The sequence below is a fragment of the Lolium perenne genome, chromosome 7 (assembly GCF_019359855.2).
Source record: "Lolium perenne isolate Kyuss_39 chromosome 7, Kyuss_2.0, whole genome shotgun sequence".
NCBI classification, from domain to species: Eukaryota; Viridiplantae; Streptophyta; class Magnoliopsida; order Poales; family Poaceae; genus Lolium; species Lolium perenne.
This window is the reverse complement of record NC_067250.2, coordinates 171,741,991-171,765,786: the sequence shown is the minus strand read 5'-3', so window position 1 is coordinate 171,765,786 and position 23,796 is coordinate 171,741,991. Positions and strand designations below refer to the sequence as shown.

Genomic DNA, 23,796 nt, shown 5'->3' with positions numbered 1-23,796 from the left:
CTTTCTTGATCTCAATCTCAACAGCTTTTAGCATGCCAAAGAGTTCAGGTAACTCCTTGTTCATGTTCTGCATATTGTAGTTCATCACGAAGTTCTTGTAACTTGGTGGCAGTGATTGAAGGACACGATTAATCCCCAGTCTGTTAGGAATCACTATTCCCAAGTCATTGAGTTTCTTCGCATGCCCGGTCATGGCGAGCATGTGCTCACTAACGGAGCTGCCTTCTTCCATCATACACCGAAGAAATGTTTCGATGCTTCATAGCATTCCACGGCCGCATGAGTCTCGAATATAGCTTTCAGCTCATTCATCAACTCATGAGGATCGTGGTGCTCAAAACGTTTTTGAAGATCGGATTCCAGACTGCACAGGATGGCACACTGAACTTGAGAGTACCGAGTTTTTCGAGTCGCGTAAACAGCTTTTACTTCATCGGTTTCAGTTTACGCCCAGGAGGGTCACCTAGCGGTGCATCAAGCACATATTGCAGATTTCCGCCGGAGAGGAAGATCCTCACATGACGGAACCGGTGAAGTTGCTACCGTTGCTCTTAAGTTTCTCTTTCTCTAGGAACTGATTAAAATTGATTGGGGACGCCATCTCTACAACATATATTTGCAAAAGTTTAGACTAAGTTTATGACAAATTGAGTTCAAATTTTAATTCAACATAATTAAAAATCTAGGTGAACTCCCACTCAAAACAATATCCCTCGCATTGTCTTAGTGATCACACGAACCAAATCCACCGCACCTAAACCCGATCATCACGAGAAAAGGTGTGATTTCAATGGCGAACACTCAAAGTGTTTATCATATCAACCATATGATTCATGCTCTACCTTTCGGTATCACGTGTTCCGAGACCATGTCTGTACATGCTAGGCTCGTCAAGGCCACCTTAGTATCCGCATGTGCAAAACTGTCTTGCACCCGTTGTATGTACTTATTGAATCTATCACACCCGATCATCACGAGATGCTTCAAACGACAAGACTTGGTAACGGTGCTACTAAGGATGAACACTTTATTATCTTGAGATTTTAGTGAGGGATCATCTTATAATGCTACCGTCGCGATCTAAGCAAAATAAGATGCATAAAAGGATTAACATCACATGCAGTTCATATGTGATATGATATGGCCCTTTTGTCTTTGCGCCTTTGATCTTCATCTCCAAAGCACAGACATGATCTCCATCATCTTCGGGCATGATCTCCATCATCGTCGGCGTAGCGTCAAGGTCAATGGCGCCGTCTTCATGATTGTCCTCCATGTAGCAACTATTACAACTACTTTGAAATACTACTCAACATGAATTTTAAAGACAACCATAAGGCTCCTGCCGGTTGCCACAATACAATAATGATCATCTCATACATATTCATCATCACATTATGGCCATATCACATCACCAAACCCTGCAAAAACAAGTTAGACGTCTCTAATTTGGTTTGCATATTTTACGTGGTTTAGGGTTTTCGAGAGAGATCTAATCTACCTATGAACATGAACCACAACGTTGATACTAATGTTTTCAATAGAAGAGTAAATTGAATCTTCACTATAGTAGGAGAGACAGACACCCGCAAAGCCTCTTATGCAATACAAGTTGCATGTCGAACGAGGAACAAGTCTCATGAACGCGGTCATGTAAAGTTAGTCCGAGCCGCTTCATCCCACTATGCCACAAAGATGCAAAGTACTCAAACTAAAGATAACAAGAGCATCAACGCCCACAAACCATTGTGTTCTACTCGTGCAACCATCTATGCATAGACACGGCTCTGATACCACTGTAGGATGACGTTGCATAGAAAACAAAAAATTTCCTACCGCGAACACGCAATCCAAGCCAAGATGCAATCTAGAAGACGGTAGCAACGAGGGGGTATCGAGTCTCACCCTTGAAGAGATTCCAAAGCCTACAAGAGGAGGCTCTTGTTGCTGCGGTAGACGTTCACTTGCCGCTTGCAAAAGCGCGTAGAAGATCTTGATCACGATCGGTTCCGGCGCCACGAACGGGCAGCACCTCCGTACTCGGTCACACGTTCGGTTGTTGATGAAGACGACGTCCACCTCCCGTTCCAGCGAGCAGCGGAAGTAGTAGCTCCTCTTGAATCCGACAGCACGACGGCGTGGTGTCGGTGGTGGTGGAGAAGTCCGGCGGAGCTTCGCTAAAGCTACGCGGGAGTTATGGAGGAGAGGGGGGCGGCTAGGGTTTGGGAGGGGGTGGCCGGCCACTTCAAGGGGGCGGCCAGCTTGTGGTCTTAGGGTTTGGGAGGCCCCCTCCCTTGGCCCCTCATTATATAGGTGGATCCCCAAGAGTTGGTCTCCAAGTCTTCGAATAAGACCCGAACCAAAAACCTTCCATATGGAGGGGAAACCTAGCCAAGCTAGGACTCCCACTTGAGGTGGGAGTTCCACCTCCCATATGGGGGGGTGGCCGGCCCCCTAAGGGGGAGTCCACTTGGGACTCCTCCCCCACTAGGGTTGGCCGGCCATGGAGGTGGAGTCCCATGTGGACTCCACCTTCCTTGGTGGTTTCTTCCGGACTTTTCTAGAACCTTCTAGAACCTTCCATAGAACCTTCCGCGACATTTTAATTCACATAAAATGACATCCTATATATGAATCTTATTCTCCGGACCATTCCGGAACTCCTCGTGATGTCCGGGATCTCATCCGGGACTCCGAACAAATATTCGAACTCCATTCCATATTCAAGTACTACCATTTCAACATCCAACTTTAAGTGTGTCACCCTACGGTTCGTGAACTATGCGGACATGGTTGAGTACTTACTCCGACCAATAACCAATAGCGGGATCTGGAGATCCATAATGGCTCCCACATATTCAACGATGACTTTAGTGATCGAATGAACCATTCACATACAATACCAATTCCCTTTGTCACGCGATATTTTACTTGTCCGAGGTTTGATCTTCGGTATCACTCTATACCTTGTTCAACCTCGTCTCCTGACAAGTACTCTTTACTCGTACCGTGGTATGTGGTCTCTTATGAACTCATTCATATGCTTGCAAGACATTAGACGACATTCCACCGAGAGGGCCCAGAGTATATCTATCCGTCATCGGGATGGACAAATCCCACTGTTGATCCATATGCCTCAACTCATACTTTCCGGATACTTAATCCCACCTTTATAGCCACCCATTTACGCAGTGGTGTTTGGTGTAATCAAAGTACCTTTCCGGTATAAGTGATTTACATGATCTCATGGTCATAAGGACTAGGTAACTATGTATCGAAAGCTTATAGCAAATAACTTAATGACGAGATCTTATGCTACGCTTAATTGGGTGTGTCCATTACATCATTCATATAATGATATAACCTTGTTATTAATAACATCCAATGTTCATGATTATGAAACTAATCATCCATTAATCAACAAGCTAGTTTAAGAGGCATACTAGGGACTTCTTGTTGTCTACATATCACACATGTACTAATGTTTCGGTTAATACAATTATAGCATGATATATAAACATTTATCATAAACATAAAGATATAAATAATAACCACTTTATTATTGCCTCTAGGGCATATCTCCTTCAGTAAATTGGCGGCGCCGTCGTCCGCTGACTCACCGCCGGCGAGTTGACCGGCCAGGTGACGTGGTGGTGGGGTCCGCAGACTGGTTTGACCAGTCAACTGCCAACGAGGCAGCTGACTCAGCCCAGACCCCACCTGTCTGTGTCCAGGGTAAGGATGAGAGCGGTAGATTTAGTTTTTTCTGTTTAAATAAAAAATAAATAAAAATAAGAAATATCTGCAACTTAGAATTAATTTAGAAAATTCATTTTAACTCAGAAAAATTAAAATAAGATATCAAAATTCTTATAAAAGTAAACTCTATCCAATAGAAATATAATATGAAATTTTTATTTTAAATAAAAATTTAATTATTTAATACTTGTTATTTAAGCATTTTATTCTAATTATAAATTCAATTAAAATCCAATAATTTGGAAAACTTCCTAAAATAAATAAAAACTAATAAGTAAAATAAATAAAGCATTAAAACTAATTTTCTTTATTTGTTAATTTATTAATTCCTTATCAAAGGGGAATAAACCCTAATTAACAAATATCTTAATTATTAATTCTTGAAAATTAATAAAATACCAAATCCGATATTATTTTTATTTCAAAGTTAATAATAACTTCAAGTTTATTAATGAAGTTATTAATCCAAGAATTATAGGGTAAATAGGAAGACCTAGTTCCATTATAAACAAAGTGATAACCACATAATTCCATGTGAAACCCTAAAACCCTAATACCATTAGGAAACCTAGCTCCATCAATTCATATGAAACCTAACTTGATTATAACCTAAACCCTAGGTCAAATGTGTGATCATATTACTTCACTATCATCCCTAGATTCCTAATTAGCAACTCAAAGCTTGTTCATGTCCACATAAAATGTAGAAGACCTATCACTAATAGATGGATATTCCATATGTTCATCTTCATCAGACCTAGATAATCAAGTAGGGTCAACCAAGTCTAAACCCTAGTTCCTATTCCCAAGACCATCCTTCTTAATCATACCTATTTAGCATCACACCATTGTGATGAGCCCTGATAGCAACCATGCCAATATTATGCAACCTATTCCTTACACACTAAACCCTATAAGTGTTAGATAATTATTAATCATCCTACTTAGGAAACTACCATTCCTTACTTAGTAGATCCAATAGCTAAAACAAGACAACCTCAACCTTAATTGTTATACTTCTTATTATTTAAGAAGTATGTTCTTCAAAAGTTATTCTTTTGAAGTAAATAGGAAGTAGTCATCAACCTTGCCTAACAGGACCTATCAACCCTAGCTATCTATTACCACTAAGATATATCACCATGATAGCAACCATTAATTGCTTAAGATACTTATGCTTCACTAAAACCATACAAGCCCTAGGTGTTGATGAATCCAACATTGTTGAGATCCATCTAATACTTACTCCAGAAACTAGATGAAACCATAGTCAACCATAGAACCCCACCAACCTAATTATCATACTTGTTCTTTATTAAAGAACATGTTCTTCAAAAGTTATTCTTTTGAAGTATATGATAATTCATCATTAACCATGCCATATAGTGCTAAAACCAACCACTATTCATTACATGTTAGGATTATACCAAATGTTATTGTTGTATGCTATTAGTGTTATTATTATGATATATTACAACACCTGTTTATGATACCAAGCAACTAATCCTTAATAAGAACCTTGTTTGTGAATCACTCTAAAAGTGCAACACACCCTGAACCAATCATTACAACTCACTGATCCTAAATCATCGGGGTTAGGTCACGCTTAGAGCGATTGCATCTCATACTTATACATTATTGCATCCTTGCCAATCTTTTAAACATCGTCCTTACCGGACGATGATGCTATTTCAGAATTTGGAGTTATTGCGTATCGAAGACCTTGTCTGCATAATCTTGCAGTCAAGAAAGGCAAGTTCATCGCTTGCTCATGTCATTTGAGTATCTTTATCAAATTACTTGCAAAGTACTATGATTATCACTATTGCATCAAAACCAAAACCACTATTTTCATAACTATGAATATGACTATGTGGTGGGCAATGGAACCATGGATTGTGTTGATATGGTGGAGGTTCCATTGCAAGGGTTTATATCCATCTAGGATTAAACAACAAATGTCGCCAGTGATTCTTGTGCCGTAATACCCGTGTTAACCATAAGATCTGGAGTGGGATGGAGTAGTCAAAAGTGTTTCCACCTCTCGTACATCAACGGACGCGCTTTACCGTAGACACTTGTATCTGTCGGGGGCGAGCGGTAGGCTGGGGAAGCCTTAAGTCCCCACGGCATTGTCCGTAGACACTTGTCGCCCGAAGAACAAGCGGTAGGCTGGGGAAGCCTTAAGTCCCCACGGTATTGCGGTCTATGATGGGTTGCAGCTACCGGCGTAGGAATGTATGGTAGAGCCCTGCATTGTCGTCGTGGTCGGGGTCCACCCTGAAATATATGGGAATAATGGGACCGGTGTGGACCCAGGGTCAGGGTATGCAACAAAGGGTGGGTGTGCGAGGTAGCGGAGGAACATGATTGGCTAGACCTTATACCGGGCCTCACACCATAGGAAGTGTGGACGGGAAGATCACCCGGTTGGCACCAAGGTTAAGATCTCTTATGGGTAAAGCAACACACCTCTGCAGAGTGTAAAGAACCGTGACCTGTCACTCCCTGTTCCGGGATATGGAACTACGAACGCGGCCGGAAAGGAGCTCCATGAAGTTCTAGTAAACCGGTGAAGGCTGACGGACATAGTTCTTCTGAATAAAAGCAACCTTTTGAAGAAATGGTTACGAAAACTTGCATTGGTATTAGACTTTCTGGTCTAATACCGTAGCTAGTGCATTAAACACCTCTTTCCTATAATGAACTTGTTGAGTACGCTCGTACTCATCCCACTCTTAAATCCCCTGCTTAGATATGGAGGCATCGAAGGAGGATCTACAGTTCAACTCGAAGGCCGAGGAGTCAACAACTACTTCAAAAGACAGGACCCTGTCAGAGGAGTCAGATACCACATCCAACAAGGAGAAAACCTAGATTAGCAATAGAAAGGAACTTTCTTCCTAAACCTAGCTCCTATTTAGCTAGAATCTATGCTTAGCCTCTATAGCTAGTTAAATACTCTACAAATAGAGTTCGTGATAAGACTAGACTACGAGCCGTTCTTCTGGAGTTATTTGCAGTTTTACCTCATTGTAAAGTAGGAGGCTGTGATGATCTTATGTAACAGAGTCAGTGTTGTAATTCTATAGACATGCCTTGGACCCGCATATGTTTCTGTTGTACCACTCTGAGCGATATAATACTAGTGGAACGGTGTTTCATTGGTGTTATATCAGACTTGCATACTACACCATGCAGTGGTATGCCGGGTCACCACATGCCGCCCCCAACCCTAGCCCCCACCAACACCCTCCTCCTTCCTCCGCCGCCGGTGGTGCGGCGACGGCAGCGGGAGGGGGATCCTCTCCGGCTGTGCCGGGTAGCGGCTCGGCTTGGTTTCATCTAGGGTTTCGGGGGACGTCGTTAGGATGGTGGAGGCGTCGTCGCGTCGGAATAAGGTTGCTGGAGCTCGATCCCCATCCCGGCGAGGCCACTTGTGCCGGCGCCGGCGAGCTGTTGGCCGGGTATCCTCTCAGATCTACGGATCTGGTGAGGGTGGTTTCCCTGGGTGCGGTCGACTTTCGACCCTGCTGTGGAGTTTGTGGAGTCTGAGTCGAAGGGGTGCTGATGATGTTGTCTTCCCCTCGGCGGGCCGTGGTGGCGAGGGAGAGGAAGGGAATGGCACCAGTGTCTTCCTTTTTAGGGTCGTTTGTGTTCTTCTGGTGGTGTACGGCTGCCGCGTCTTGCAGCTTCTTCTGGCCAGCCTTGGTGGCGAGGGGAGGAGGTGGCTTGACGTGTCGACGCTAAACCTACCATATGGTGGAGAGTTCTGCCGGTGGTTTGGGTCTACTGCTCGGGGTTCTTCGTTTGGAGGTACTGCTTGCTCTTCCCCATCTCCCGCCTGCCCGGTGGTCTGGAAAAGATTATTAGCTCTCACCCTCTAGGGTGGGCACTCCTTCAGTGTTCAAAGTCCAGTGTGGCGATGACGGCGGCGGTGATACGATGGTGTTGGAAGATGCGATGCTTTTGGATCCGGTCTCTGTACTTGGTTGGTGACGACGAAGACGATGAGCTTGATTACGTTTTAGAAGTATGGTGTGAGGTCATTTTTGCAAAAGTCTGAGATCATATTATATATTTTTTTGAAATCGTTTGTAATCGGTTTCGCCAATGAATTCCACAAGTTGTTACAAAAAAAAAAAAAGACACCACGAACACATAGGAAGGCAAGCAGGCGAGCTCCTTAGCTTGGGCGATAGCGGCGCCAGGGGATGCCTCGCCGGCGTAGCCAGATGAGCCCATCCCCCGTGCGTGCTCACGCCCGACTGTCCGCGACCTGAGCACTATCCTCCAACGCGGTGCGCCTTCTTAAAGGTGTAGCTTGCTAGGGTGGATGGGACCTGTGATTGCCCACAAGGTGTTCGACGGAATGGCTGGGCCATGTCCATTGCATGGCGTAGCAAAGGTACTCATTCCTCCCGTTGATCCCTGAAACGCATAACACATGTGATGTCTGTTGTGTCCACTTTGGATGCTATAGCAAGGGAAGGGGCATAGGAGTTCTATTATTCCCTCCGACACAAAATACTTGTCGTGGTTTTATTTCAAATTTAAACTTAATCCAAAAAATAATTTTGGACGGAGGGAATATTATTATTCTTAGGCATGGAAGCGACGAGATAAGCACATGATTTCACAAACAGGGTGCATACAATTTCTCTATCATGTCCTTGTAGGGACACATGCATGGCTACGGAATGATACTTCACAGTTCACACCTGTCGACTGTCCCAAACCTGTAGTCAGTGAAGTATTCCTGGAGTCTTGGTTCCCATTAGTGTCAACTGTCATTGGTATGCAGCGTTGGTACTTTGTCAGTTTTTATATCATGTTTTTTGCTTGATTAACTTCTTGTGGAGGGTTATTGACTACAAATGACATATGATATGCATGGCAGTCGGGTTTTATACATAGCAAACCTCTGGTTTCCATCAGATTTCGGCACAGCTGAAGGCTATGTTTAGACAAGGAATAGCATAAGTTAGGATACCTTTTCTCTTATGCACCTTTTGAATTGCCGATAAATGATTCCAATTCCCTCGTTAAATCAATACCGGTCAAGAATCTCTATTTTGCGATCGCATGATACACAATTCAAATGCTTAACAATGGAGGGTCTTGTGGGGCTTGAGTTACATACATTCTTTTTTAGCAATTTTAGTTTGAATATCTTGCATTTGAACTTGATGTCAGAAGAGACCCAACCTGTCTATTTTCTGTTTGAACCTGACATCATGGATTTGTGCTTCTTGATTTCTGTTGTTACTCAAATATTATTATTGTAGCATTCATCAAACATACATCGACATAAAACTAATAGGCTTTATGGCATTTATGTCCTGTACATAATTTGCATCACTTCTCAAGTTCATAACGAAAATAGGAAGCCAAGTAGTAAATATTTAGAGGTCTGTCTGGGCTACATTAGCAACATTATGGAACAGGTAGTAGGCAGTTTTTTGTCATCTAAATCTCATTGAGATTGCATTGTTGAAATCCTGCCTACTTTGATACGCCTACTTGGGGGGTGTACAATTTTAACTTAGTAATCCAAGTGTAGGTAGATAGATTTTATTTGCTAGTATATCTATTTTGTTGTCTCATCTCTCTCTGAACTCTGAAGTTTACTTCTATGACTGAGATAACATATACAGCTATGTGTCATCAGTTCAAATTATTTGGAAATAACATGTTTGGTAAAACATTATTTTCATTTGATTGTTTTGTATCTTTGCACTTCTTCAGTACTTATATCGAATCCAAGCCTCAACTGGACATACTTTGGGTGCCCTACCTGCATACAACACATCTTTTCGAATTAGGCTCTACCCCTATTTCTATTAAGCTGAAAAACAGACCTAGTTTTCAACTTTGGCTCTCTGCTTACAACACAAACACATACGACTGAACATTGTCAACTTTGGAATGATAATTTCAAGGTTATGACTAAATGGAAACATGGAGCGTCCTAAAAATATTTTGGAACATACATAATTAGCTAGTGTAGCTATATACGTCAAACATTATTGAATTAATAAATTATATATTGAAGTCAAGACATATACAAATTTACTTAAGATACTGTTTATACTTTCATATAACTACCGAAGCATCTTAGGTGAACCACTTTTGCGTATATATTATCTATTTTGTTGTTTTGTATCTAGCAAATTCTAAGGTAGAAAACATAAAAGATCCTGGATTCTCCATTTATCCAAAAAAGAGCTAAATTTCAGGACGTTATAAGGGTAGTCTAGCATAGTACCATTTTTTCTGGTTATCTTATTTTTTCATTCACGATTGATTTGAGCAAAGAATTTCTTACTGTAGATTTGTATATAAACCTATTGTCTCATCATTGTTACTGGCTTTGCATGCAATGATGGAAGTTCGAATAGGATGCATGCTTGTCCTTGCGTTCTGATACATCCCTCAATTTCCAGAAGCACTCTAGTATTATATTCCATCTCAAGATTGCAATTGTTGTGGAAATATCATGGAAGCTGAGATTTGTTGGTAACTAAATGAACAAGATCATGCTTTTACCTGTATACTAAAGGTCTTTAACCACATGACATGGATAATCTTCGTTTTTCTTATTTGTTGATCCATCCTGAGGTTGGTTCCAATACCTCTTGGTACATGCTTCATAATTGTATTATAGTACTGTTTCTATGTACCTTAGGAAGTCATGTGATGTGGTTGAAGACCTTGAGTAAATACTAAATAAGCGAACAACCTGTAGTTATTGTGCTTGCCAAGCATATATGAAATAAGAAGGCATACAATTGACAAGATATTGTCCCTTGCTAATCATTGAACAGCGCTCAATTAGATGGTCCATGGTCCCAAGAGATCCCCATAATGAGCTGCATCATATGTACCAGTGTCATTTAAGGCTTACGTTATTGCTGGGAAATCACACATAATTTGGTCCCATCTTATTGATAAAGAGGGCTAGCAGTGGTCATGGAACTCCAATCATTAGAGAATAGGCAGGCCATACCATATGCATAAATCAGAACATTTCATCAAACATTTATGGAATTCTTGGTTTATACACACCTACGGGCACTTCTTTGCGTCGACGTTGAATGCCATGTGGGATAAATTATGCCTCCATGGTTACATATTTTTTTATAGTTGTCCAAAGTTGTGGTCTGACAACGATAGTTATTTTGCATGAATACTTCTCCAGTTGCATGTTGCTGTTGGCATTACGGCCTAGTATTTCTGTTGTTTGAATGAAATCTCTTTGCTGCATCTAAACATTATGATGACACTTTTTACAGTTGAACTTGTTCTATTTTTTGTAGTTTTTTTTCTTTAGGTGATAGTTTACACTTTAGGCCTTGCCTGCTTGTGGATGTGAACAGAAATTGCACTGTCCCCTTTGCAATGGGTGCAAGCAACATGCTCATTGGCGACACCATGTTCGAATCATGTTTTCATTTCCAATATATGCTTTGTTGAACCTCGCTGCCAGTAATGTTTATGTTTTCCTTTACCGGAGTACTCCCTTTACCGCCCTCAAGTACTGTTTGCTTATTTCAGGAATATTTTTTACTGCATAATGATTTCAGTGAAACTTCTTCTGTAAGAGAATCCACACCAGTATGTCTGACACTCGTATCGTCTATACCCAGCTTACATCAACAAGAAATTTAGTGCAGAGATGTATATCAATCTAGCTGCTCTGGAGTCCATAGGTCATTCACTCTGCAAGAGTCTACATATTACATATTAACAATGTGCTTATGTTCTGGAGAACACTCCCAGATGTTCAATTTCAGGTTTTGTAAGGAGTGAAAGGACCGAAGTGCCACACATCATGCTTGTGCCGACGTCATATCTGGTGCTGGTCCATTCCCAATATACCACACATCTAATCTCTAACAGATTATTCTTTCTGTTCCAATTATTTTCTCTCATTCCATTTGTGTTGTCCATCCTTCAAATAGGACCCATGCCTACAATATGAGGAAACCCTGCACCTGAATCAGAGTTCTAAAGGACATGAATCTGACTGATAAACATGATGTTATATGGCTCTTCAGTAGTGGTATGCTATGGTACGAAGCCCATTCAGAACACAATGAATTCACAGGAGGCAGCATTCATCGAGAGGCTTAATGTTATTACTCTTCCAAGAATTCATAAAGAAGTCGACTTAGATACTGGAGAAGATTGCACCAGCTCAGGTTTTTGTTCCTTGCTTTACTCCTCAATTTGAACATTAAGTTAACATGCCCCTTTGCCATGCTTTGTTCAACATTTGGCTGTGGAAAGCCATGTTTTATGGATATTCTGAAGGGCTAATTCTACCGCTGCAATTAGTAGTTACAGAGCTAGAAGGATCGATCAATGTGTTCCACAGCTGCAAAAAACATTCTGAGTGTGCCCTTTCTTATACATTATGGGATAGTGGAGTCTTGTTTGTACGCTGTACCCAATGTGAGCTAGTTCTAAAAGATCCTTAACCCATCCTCGAGTGGAACTAATTTACCATCCTCGAGTGGAACTAATTTATGGCCTAGCATGGTTTGACGAGTCTTGCCAGTAAATGAGCTATAGATTATTGGACAATTTGTGAAACTAAGTGATGGCTGGGGTCGACTATGCATGCAGGTTAGAGTTCCCAAGGGTCCTCATGGTGAACAAGAGTCTTAACCTGCATTTGGCCTTTTTTTTTCTTCTAATTATCTATAAAGATTTTTTTTCGCTAAAAAGATCTACACAGATTTATAAAACGACTATACTTTTGTTCATATAACTATGTTTTATTACTATTTAAAGAATTGGTAGTTTTTTCAGCCGAGGAGGCTGATAGATGTTAGGGAAAACATCCAGGTTGATAACTCTCCATGGATTTTTATGGAGCATGGAAGTTCCTGAAAAACGTAGGTATCGTCTAACAGCAGAGTAATTGGAGAGTACAAGGTACCGTACCTGAGTTCTTTAGTGAACAGTGATGGCATGTGCACGCATGTTCGCATGTGCCCCGGATATTGTACGCTCCCAATGATGTTGATGTTTATTGTTTGTTTGCAGGTACTGTACGGTTTGTTTCTTAGCTTTTATACTTATTTCTGTTTCTGTTTTCCTCTTTTAAAGAATAGAAGCTGAACTCAGGAAGTAGAATTTATCCTATTGAATAGTTTCTTGATCCACCCATCTATTTGGAATAAGTACATCTTCAGGTATGCATTCTAAAATGCAGGTATTTGCAGAGAGGCATCTCCATGAGGCCATGCAAGCATTATTCCCAAACAGTAATATCCTGTATATGTTGGCTGAGAATAATCATTATGCATATGTCAAAAAACATGCCTTCCATACAAAAAAAAAACCAGAACAGATACTTATTGACCACTGTTCTTCAGCCTGGTGACCACTAAATAGTGCCGTGGAGAGGGATCAGACGAGCTGTGTGCACACTGATCATCATTATGCATCTAGCATAGCAACACAGTGGTCTCATCGACCAGCAGGGTGCTGCGACTGCAGATTCCGATGCTGAAACACATGTAGGAGATGAGAGATTGAGAAAAAGACTTGCTTCCATCTTTGCAGCGCGACTGCGAAGGGACGAAGAAGATGGCATGCGCGGCGTGGACTCCGAGGGAATGATGGGGCGCGTCGCCTTCATGCATGGTCCTGCCCTGCGTTTGCAGAGCCAGGACCTCCTCCATGATCCCTTTGGCAGGCAGGGAGGGAGGGAGGGCCGGCGTCAGATGGACACATGATGAGACCCAGGTTTCAGGCTGAATGAACTGAGAGCAACCTAGGCCAGATCTGCCAGGCATTGTTTTCAGGGAGGGGGCATGTTGCTGCCAGTGCCAGGGAATGGTGGTGTGTTTGTGTGGGCAATACTGGAGGCTTCAGAGACAGAGCATGGTAAGAAATTTTCTACTATTTGAGATTATATGGTAAGACTAGAACATCTTAGGAAGAAGAATTGCCTTGGTCTTGCATTCTTCTAAGAAATAAAGTGGTAAGAAAAAATCATCACTGTCATACATTCAGTTTAGAGAGAAGGGGTAAAGCAGCGTAATATAAGATGCTATCACAGCCAGTATACTCTATATACTTGGCTGTAATAACATCTTTTGGTTTGGGGAGTGATGTTTTGGCACATGGGATCATATGATCTCTTTATTTTAAAATGCGTCTTAGATACATTTTGAAACATCAAAAAATTTGAAACAAAAAATTCGCACGAACATCTTCACATGCTACACGTCCACAAAGTTGTTTCGTCAAAATTCGACTTGTCTTGTGGCGTGTGTAAAAAAGACAAAATTTAGTGCTTAAAATAAAGCCTGTCACAACATAAATTTTCTCTTTTTTATATAGACCATAAAAAATATCAGTTTTTTTCTCGAAACTTGGCGTACGGACATATATTGTGGAGATCTAGAGGTAGAATTTTTTGTCAAAAATTTTCAACACTTCAAAATACTTTTTTTTGTAGAGGGAGCATACGTACCCGGGAGCCAAATTGAATTTCCGGTTTGAAATCTACTCTTGGTTGTAGTAACATCTTATATTATGGGACAGAGGGAGTAACGTGACACACTTACACAAACCTCTAAATTCCTATTGCTGCTGGACTTGGTACAGCGTGTTGTGTTGTGTGCACCAGGTAGTTGTACAGTACTATCTTCCCATGATGCTCACAGAAAAGCACTAGTGCCGCTGTACTAGCAAATATTACTGCCTTGCAAAAGAGGACGAAAACAAAAAGTAGAAAATTTGTATTTTCCTCGGATCCCTCTGTGCCATGCATGGCCATCTTCTCTCCTACCTGTCCTTTTTTTTTCTGACGGTAGCAAAGCCATGGTCGCATCAAGTTCAGTTGTTGCAGAAATGTACCAGGACGATGTGTAGCCCTGCAAAGCCGTTATCTCTCTGCAGAGAGGGTGACAAACATAGGAGACAACAAGGAGAAGATGACGAGTCGTCAATTCTACTGCATGCAAATGTGAATGAATGAGTGAATGACATAAAGGATGCGGACAAACCGGCCTGCCACTCAAAGGCTGATTTGGCAGATATATATGTTCGGAAAATGGGAGCCGTCTGGATTTGTGAGAAATCACGTCTGCGTAAAGGGCATCTCCAGCGGCGCTCGACGCATTTCGGACGTCCGAAATGTCCGTTTGCGTCGCGCGGCGGACGCTCGACAGACCGTTTTTGTCCGCGCGTCCATTTGCACCTAGGGGTGGCTCCAGCGGGCCGACGCATTTTCGCGTTTGCATCAATTTATGAAGTTTCCAAACAACAAAATAAGGAAATCAACAAAGTCATAGTTATTACATTTAAAAGTCGACATGAAAATAAGATAGTATTTCTCTAGGCATGATCTTCATGGCCAGCCAATGTCCACTCAACGGACTCCTCGTTGGAAGAGGATCGACGACCTCCGCGCGGAATTTATCCAACATCTGCCACATGTCCATCTGCGTGGGTACAAATTGCGGATCAATGGCCACGCACAATAGCGCCGAAAACACGAGTAGAAACCTACTGGCGCAATTGACCGAACAGGTCGTGGGCGGCGCGGAAGGGCGGCGCAACCGGGAGCGTTTCGCCCGAAAACAGCCGGCAGGTACGCGGCGGAGCCAAGCCCGAGTATGCTCCCGCTCTCCCGCGTGGCAAGAACGCAGCCGACGGCGGCTACTGCGGCGCTGCGGCCGGACGGCGGCGGATGGGGTTGGGGTGGTGGCGACGCACTAGGGCAGGAAAGAAGGGGAAAAAGACGCAAATCGAAGCGGTCGATTTCGCTGTCCCTGACATGCGGGACCGGGTAAGAAATGGAGGACGCTCCGTGCGACCGCCGAGCGTCCGCGGAGACGCAAACCTGGCGCATATTTGGGCCAGGTTTGTGTCTCCGCGGACGGACCGGTCACTTTGCGTCGCCCCGCTGTAACAGGCCCCAGACGCATTTCCGGTCACGGCGGACGAAAACGGTCGCTCAGCGACCGTTTGCGTGGCGCGGCTGGAGATGCCCTAAGACCCACCTGTGACTTCCGAATTTCGTCCACGGAAATTTGTAGTATGAACCACTTGATTCTCGTAAGTGTTTCCTTCCCTATTATAGATGTCACACTTACATTTTCTCTCAACATTATGTGCAAAGATGAGAATTTTCTATAGTACCTGGCTAGCTAGCCATAGGGAATAAATCGGATGGTGTTCCACCTTTTTCTTCTGACATATAGTTGCTGAGTCATCACCTTTGGCATGGCAATCGAAATTTTCTATCACAAAATCTTTGCTTGCCACTAAGCACAGTCCGTAGCAGGATAAGAAGAGCAGCACAAGGAGACAGAGGTGACAAGCATGCTAGCCCTCCCTCCATGTTTCAAGGGGAGCAACCATTAGAGATTGGGGAAAGTAAACAACAAAACCAGTTTGGCCATTTCTACCTTGGATAAAACAAGGCTTGCCTCTTTTACAGACCAGAAGCATATGCAAGTTTACTGAGCTCCACTACTCCAAGGCCAAGTGGACACAACTGATTAATATCTTTTTTGCATTTGCATCGCACCTAAAGCGCCGACATGTATCAGCCTTTGGTGCTCTTTACATCTCTATCATCTGGTATATATGGGCATTTCTTTCTTTTGGTTAGAAATGGATGTAAGAGTAATTTGACTCAAATACCTAACTCGCCCTTTACATGGAATTTGAAGCATAGAAATACATCGTGTGGCTAACTAAACACAAACAGTGTTATCCATGCATGTACTGAGTAGTGAGTACTCATATCATTTTTTTGATTAGTTAGTTCATTGGTCAAATAATATTGTCCACTTTGTCTTAACCCCCTGTGGCCTTGTCTAGCTTTTAACAGGTAGAAGAAGTTACACAAAAGTAGAAACATCGATCTACTCAGGTTGGGGAAAGCAATCTTAGCCTTTCAGGACAACGGCATGTGAAGTGAAGATTAACTCTCTAGGAGCAATGCCAATGTGTCCAAGAACCAAAATTAAAAAAAGGGACATACTCTAAAAAGTACCTGATTAGTTTGACCAATCTTCCCAAGTTGCACCCAAGTTTTGGGCAGGAAAGTGAGGCTGTCAGCAGGTATGGGGTCCAATCCCAGAAACACCCAGCAGCAAGGGATAGAGTGAGGAAAGGAAGCTAGGTGCTCCTCTCCAGATCTCTGAATAATTCTTGAAAGGAGAGATGCATGGCTTTGGCTGGACAGGAGGGAGCCCATCCATGTGTGACCATGTGTCTGCACGCCAAAGGGCACCTGAATAGCAACATGTGGTTTCCAGGGGGCAGCAGGGTACAATACCACTTGCCAGCCCTATGGACTAGTGCATACATGGCTATAGTATGTAGCATGTAGCTCTCATTGCACTGCATTGCATTCCCTGTGTCGATGCCGTCCAAGAATTTAAGGGCCGCCGTCTCCTATGTTTTTTTTTTTTTTTTTTTTTTTTTTTTTTTTTTGAACAAGTGCGGCCACGAAGGGCCTGGAAGCTGCTTCATAAACGGTGGGTACAGAAATTACAACAATGCCCTTTTGCATCTCTTGCCCTAGAAAACCTAGAATTTGAAGAAAAGGCATTGCAAATTACAGAAAGGACCCTAGCAAAAACATGGAAAAAGCAATCCAGTGCTTGGGCTCCTTCTCCACCACTCGCCGGCGACCTCAAGGCGTAGAACGCCGAGATCGGAGAGGAAGAAGCTCGAGACGCTCTCGAATCCGACGAAGAACCACCAAAGACCGGCCGCCTCGACGCCTCCGGACGAGCCACTTGGGGGCAAAGCGACGCGAGCTCCGGCACTTGGTAGAAGAGGGCCTCCAAAGGAGGTTGTACTCCTGGTTGAGGGCCGCCATTCGGCCATGGATTGCGAGGGCAAGGCGAGAGAGGCATTTGAAGTCCTCGTCGATGAACTCTCCAGGGAGAGTGTTGATGCGACGGCGCATCAGGAACAGCAACAGCTTCCCCATAGCACCACATAGGCTTCTTATTGCAGCAAGAAAAGATTGGGGAAAAAGGAGCAAGACCTGCCAAGGCAAGATCTTGCCATGGATTCAGCTTGGAGGTGGTAGCATAGGATCCACCTGCAAGGTCCTCCCGTCGATCCTCTTCAAGAAGAAGACCTTGAGAAGAAATCCGGACGAATCTGGATCTAACCACCTCTTTATTTGCTGGAGAAGAACTAAAAACGAGAAATACTAATCCTAGAAGAAGCCAGGCCCCTCTCCCACCCACCGTCAGCCACCATGGCCGCCGGCGGCGAGGGGGAGAGAGGCCGGCAAGGGGATCTGGGGGAGAGAAGAGGCTCAAAGAGAGCAGACTCCACAGGGGTAACTTTCGAGGGAGAAGGCAGCCCGCCGTCTCCTATGTTGGCAGTTGGATTTGATACTAATGTGGTCCTTGTGCTAACACGAGGAAGTTGCCATTTCCTCTCTCATCACGCACTCTCGTGTTACTGGTTATGTATAACTGCAGATAGCAGCTTTTCCGCTCTGGTTTGCCTTGAGTTTTTGTTACTACACATTTGCTTGGTTTGGGGCTGCTGTGTTTTATATGCCATTTTTCCTGTATCATATTTACGGCATCACGTGTTCATCATGCATAATGTTGTTGTCCTTCCTTTGTAGAATGGTACTCCCCCACCCCGTTTCATAAACTATTGTCGTGGTTTTTGAACTAAAACCACGACAAGAATTATGAAACGGGTGAAGTATGTATATTCTTCCTTTTGAGAACAGTTGAATAGTGGGTCCAATGATTCCCACGAATTTTTGCATGTAATTGGTACCGAACTTGACAACCTATCAAACGTGAGGCTTTTCAGAAATGTCTCTATCATCTTCGACAAGATTAAAGAGGAGGCTAGGATTTGGGTAATCATCGGTGCCAAGAACTTGGGTGCTTTATATCGGGAGAATAGGGTTTTTTACACTTTGTTGTGGTTTTCATGAACCCAAAACTTAATTAACCAAAATTCTTAATTAAAGTGATGAGACAAAACTTTTACATCCGCTTTCTAGAACTCTATTGTTAGTGGTGAGTAGATGACCAAATGAAACTAATTGTGTGCCATTAAAAAGCACGGAAACGGTGCAATTCACATTCAATGACGGCCACCCTCGAGTATATCGATCTCTACGAGGGCAGAAGATAGGCTACTTATTCTTGTAGAACTCATACAATTTGCAGGTATAATTTGGAATGGAGTAGGTCATCAACACGAATCATGATTTAGATCATTAATTGCATTATACACCCACCATGTATTACAAAACGTATAAACATACAGAATTGAGAACACCAAATCTATATATATGAACGAAAAAATCAGATTGAGGCCTGCTCCAGCATCTACGTAATCAATAATGCCCATGTGGATGCCATGTGAGTGGTATATTCAGGATTTGGATGCAAAGAGGAGAACAATGTGTACGAAAAGCTACTTCGCATGCATGCCCCCCCAGGCTCAAAATTATCATGCTTCCATGTTACCGCCTCACTGCCACTGCACTCCAATGCTCTGGCCATGCGATACTGCTACCAACAAAGTCAAAGAACCTCTTGCTAATGGGGAAACACATGCAAAGCTGCTAGTGCAAGAATCAGAACATGCATCCTTGCTCTCTTCTAGATTTCAACACTGTTCTTTTTTTTTTTGCGGGGAGATTTCAACACGATGTTGCATGTCTAGTTGTATCTCATGTTCTCTACTAATTGAACATGCAACTAGTTATGTTTAAGTAGTATAGTTATGCCTGAAATAACATATATTTAACATGTATATAGCTGAATGCTAGAACCATGTTGGTTAATTGTAACTATCACACTCTTAAGTAGAATTTTGTTTTACTTAGTGGGATCATGTGCCACTTTATTTAGAATCACCCTGCAATGCCGCTTGAAAGTTGTGTGGCTTCAAGATCAAAGAGTGGACTAATTTGCAAAAAAAAAAAAAAAAAAAAAAAGAGCAGACTACATGCACCACACTATCAACGAGAATGTCGCCTCTTAATCTTCTCCTTGGAGAGACATACAAAATGTCGAACTTACACTTTGTCTTGTGGGGGTACACCACTACAGACCCAGCCTATGGTTTGTTCTCATCAAATAGGTTTCTACCAAACAAAAAATATATAGAAGGTTTGTTTACACTAAAAAGGGATCGCCGACAATACTTTAGTACACATTATGTCTACATGAATCTGAGATGATTCGGATACTAGGCTTCAGGGATTTTACCATGTTAAGATGACCATATTAAGTCATTCTTGCATAAGTAGCGGAATTCAATTCGGCTCCCAGGGGTGCGTATGCTTCCTCTAACAAAAAATTATATTTTGAAACAAAAAAAAATATACATGTACATCTCCACAATATATGTGGTTTCCTCAAGTTTCGTGAGGAACCAATATTTCTTGTGGTCTAGGTAAAAAGAGAAAATTTATATTCTGAAAAGCTTTAATTTTAGCATTGAATTTTGTCTTTTTACACACATCACATGCCAAGTCGATTTTTCATGAAACGACTTTGTGAGTGTGTAGCACGTGAAGATGTGCGTGCGGATTTTTTGTTTCAATTTTTTCAAATGAAAAATGTGTGTAACATGTATTTCAAAATAAAGGGAGCATATGCTCCATGTGCCAAAACACCACGAAAATTTAATTTGGCTCCCGGGTGCGTAGGCTCCCTCTACCAAATATTTATATTTTGAAATGTCGATTTTTTTTGACAAAAAAATCTAAATGTACATTTCCACAATATACATGTGTTCGTCAAGTTTCACGAGGAACCAATATTGTTTTGTGGTCTATGTAAAAAGAGAACATTTATCTTCTGAAAAGCATTATTTTTAGCATTAAATTTGTCTTTTTACACACGCCACGCGACAAGTCAATTTTTCATGAAACGACTTTGTGAGCATGTAGCACATCAAGATGTATGATTGAATTTTTCGTTTCAGTTTTTTAAATTTCAAAATATGTGTAACATGCATCTTAAAATAAAGGAAGCATATGCTCCCATGTGCCAAAACACCACTCCCGAATGAAGTATCCTTTTTTAAAGGTAGTATCAGAATTTATACCTTACGTAATTACACAATGTGCCTTTTGACATGAATGTAACTTCATATCGTAACTAGGAACCTTTCATCCGGATGCGGACGATGTGAACTCGGGTGCACGTGCACTCCATTATGAAAAAAAATATCCAAAAATGCTATTTTAAAGGTTTAGATTTTTTTAAAAACGCACGCATGTATATCTTATGTTGGCACTTACTTGTGCATATTTTGGTATAAAAAAACGACCATGTATGACCTACACATAGAAAATGGAATTTCCTATTTCATTGAACAGTACACAACAAATCATTTTAGTGTTATTTGGACATTTTGTTATTTTCGTGTAAGCCACATACAATCGTATTTTTCGTGAAAACTTACACAAGTAAGTACCAACATAATATGTACGTGAAAAAAATTATTTCATTTTTTTTAGATTTTGAAATACCATTTTTTCCAGCATTTTAGAAGGGTGCACGTGCACCCAGGTTCATCCTGGTATTTTCCCCTTTCATCCTTGCTTTTTACGAAATGGGGATTTGGCCCCGGCCTCTGCATCAAGCTATGTGATGCACACAACCATTTCATTTGTTACAAATCTCAATATATTCAAAGTATCTTCCACCCTTGCTGCCGTATCAAAATATTGTTACCACATTAAGTCCTTAACCTCTATCTGCCTACTTTCATTAACTGATATGGCATTTGACACATAAACACTACTTAAGGACTTCATTAAGAAGTCTTCTTTGTTCAACTGAAACATCATAGTTTTTCTTCAGGAATGATATTTGGCATTAATGAGGACTATTTGGGTGTTATTAGGATCCAAGTGGGGCTAGGTCACCATGTGCAGGCATGTGCATGGTCTGCATCTTCCATCCCCTTCCCTCTTCCCAACCCTCTTACAGCGTGCCCCCAAAAAGTGCATTCTTTTTCAATCCTTCTTTTCCCTGTTATTTTGCACACTTTTATGACCCAAGTCTGTAAAAAAAATCAATTAAACACCTACCCACTGAGGGCATCTCCAGCGGCGCGACGCATTTTAGCGTCCGCGCGCGTCCGTTTGCGTCGACCCTTTTGGTCGAAATCGACCGCGCGTCCGTTTGCGTCGGGGGTGGCTCCAGCGGCACGACGCATTTTTTAGGACGAGTCCTTTTTTTTAAAACATGAAACATAGTTTACATACGTAAAATAAACCGCTGTGCTGCTCGTCGCCGCTGTGCTGCTCGTCGCCGCTGTGCTGCTCGTCGTCGCTGTCGATCACGATGAAGTCCGGTACGACCCAAGGCCAGTTGGCATCCGGGGGAGCGTACGCCGGGCGCGCTGCCGGTGCTGGAGGTTGAGGAGGCTGCGGCTGTGGCGGCGGTGGAGGGGCCAAGTACTGCGGCTGTGGCGGCGGTGGAGGGGCCAGATCGCGGCCGTGGCGGCGGTGGAGGCGCCCGATCGCGGCCGTGGCGGCGGTGGCGAGGCGCCGTCGACCTGTGAGCGCTCGTCGAAGTGCTTCATCCGCCGACAGGCCCGACGGCATGACGCCGGTGGCGTAGCGGGGCAGCGGCGGCTGCACAGGCACGTCGTGCTCGGAGACGAGGACGGCGACCTTCGCCATCTCGTCGTTCATCATGTTCTCCGGGAACTCGAAGTTCCGGCCCTCCGCCAAGGCCTGCTGCCATTCGTGGAAGACGACAGCGACGAAGTCGTCGCTGTCGTCCTTCGCCTCCTCGCTATGGTACGCGAGCGCCTCGACGTAGTCGTCGTCGTACACAGTGTAGGCTTCGTCGTCGTCATCGGTGTCGTTGTGCTGCGTCTGCTGACGTCGCGTCGGCGCCTGCTGACGACGCGTCGGCGCCTGCTCACGACGCGTCGGCGCCTGCTCACGACGAGCCGCCGGTGCAGGGCCGAAGGGGTAATTCCTGTCGCCCATGAAGCCTGCCTTTCGTCTCCTGCCGTCTCCGTGGGCAGGTACGTATGCCAAAGCTCGGAGTCGATGGCGTACGCCGGATCGTCGCGGAGGTCCGCCGGCAGATACCGCCTCCTGCGCCGGATCTCCGCGGTCCGATCTGGCTCGCGCGCAGTGCGGAGGGATAGGCACCCGGCGGCAGCCGAGCCGCCACCACTGTACAGTCGCACGCCGGACCAGGCGTCGTCGCACGGCATCCATTTGCCGTGCATGAGCCTCCCCACCGAGACGGGGAGCGGGATCTTCTTGCTGCCGCTGCCGGAGGCCTCGAAGTCATTCTTCTTCCCCATGGCGCTGCAGCGGTGGTGGTGGTTGTAGAGGTGTGGGCGAAGGAGCGGCGCGGCCGGTGGGCTTTTATGGGCGGGCGCGCGCGGGATACGATGCCATTGAAGGCGGCGCAGAAGCCCAGCCGCCGCCCGCTCAAGGCTACAGTAGAACAGGCAGCCGCGCCATTGATGGCGAAGGCTGCGGCGCAGACGCGGAAGCGCTGACCGCCTGAACCGATGCCCTCGATGCAGACTCGCTGCCAGGCGGGCCCGGTGGGGAAGCGAGCGGACACTTTGCGCGTCCGCCGCGACGCAAACCTGGCGCATATTTGGGCCAGGTTTGCGTCTTCGCGGACGGCCCGGTCACTTTGCGTCGCCCCGCTGGAGGTGGTGCCAGACGCATTTCCGGTCACGGCGGACGAAAACGGTCGCTCAGCTTGCGTCGCGCCGCTGGAGATGCCGTGATTGCTTTCTAACAGTTACAAATATCGTGTCCTCTATTTTTTGATATTTATTTATTCATTTTTCATTGCAGAATATATCAGTATATACCAAATTTGACTCATTTCAAACATAATGGCACACTGACTTATAGGAAATAATTAAACTAACGCAGTACTCTTTTACCCGCAAAAAAATCCTCCAAAGTGTTCTCATTCCCACTTTGAAAAAATGTTCACACACCTTTCATACCCTCATATATGTTTTACTGCTTTTTAAACTGCCTCGTATATGTTTTGCTGC

General features: G+C 43.6%; 1 long non-coding RNA gene across 1 annotated transcript; it reads left to right on the top strand.

Moving 5' to 3' along the window:
- Positions 1-7,900: 7,900 nt before the first annotated feature.
- On the top strand, positions 7,901-13,832 carry LOC127301062 (uncharacterized). The gene is made up of 3 exons (XR_007851832.2): positions 7,901-11,617; positions 11,724-11,963; positions 12,983-13,832. It is a non-coding gene; the product is annotated as an uncharacterized lncRNA (long non-coding RNA).
- Positions 13,833-23,796: the final 9,964 nt, after the last annotated feature.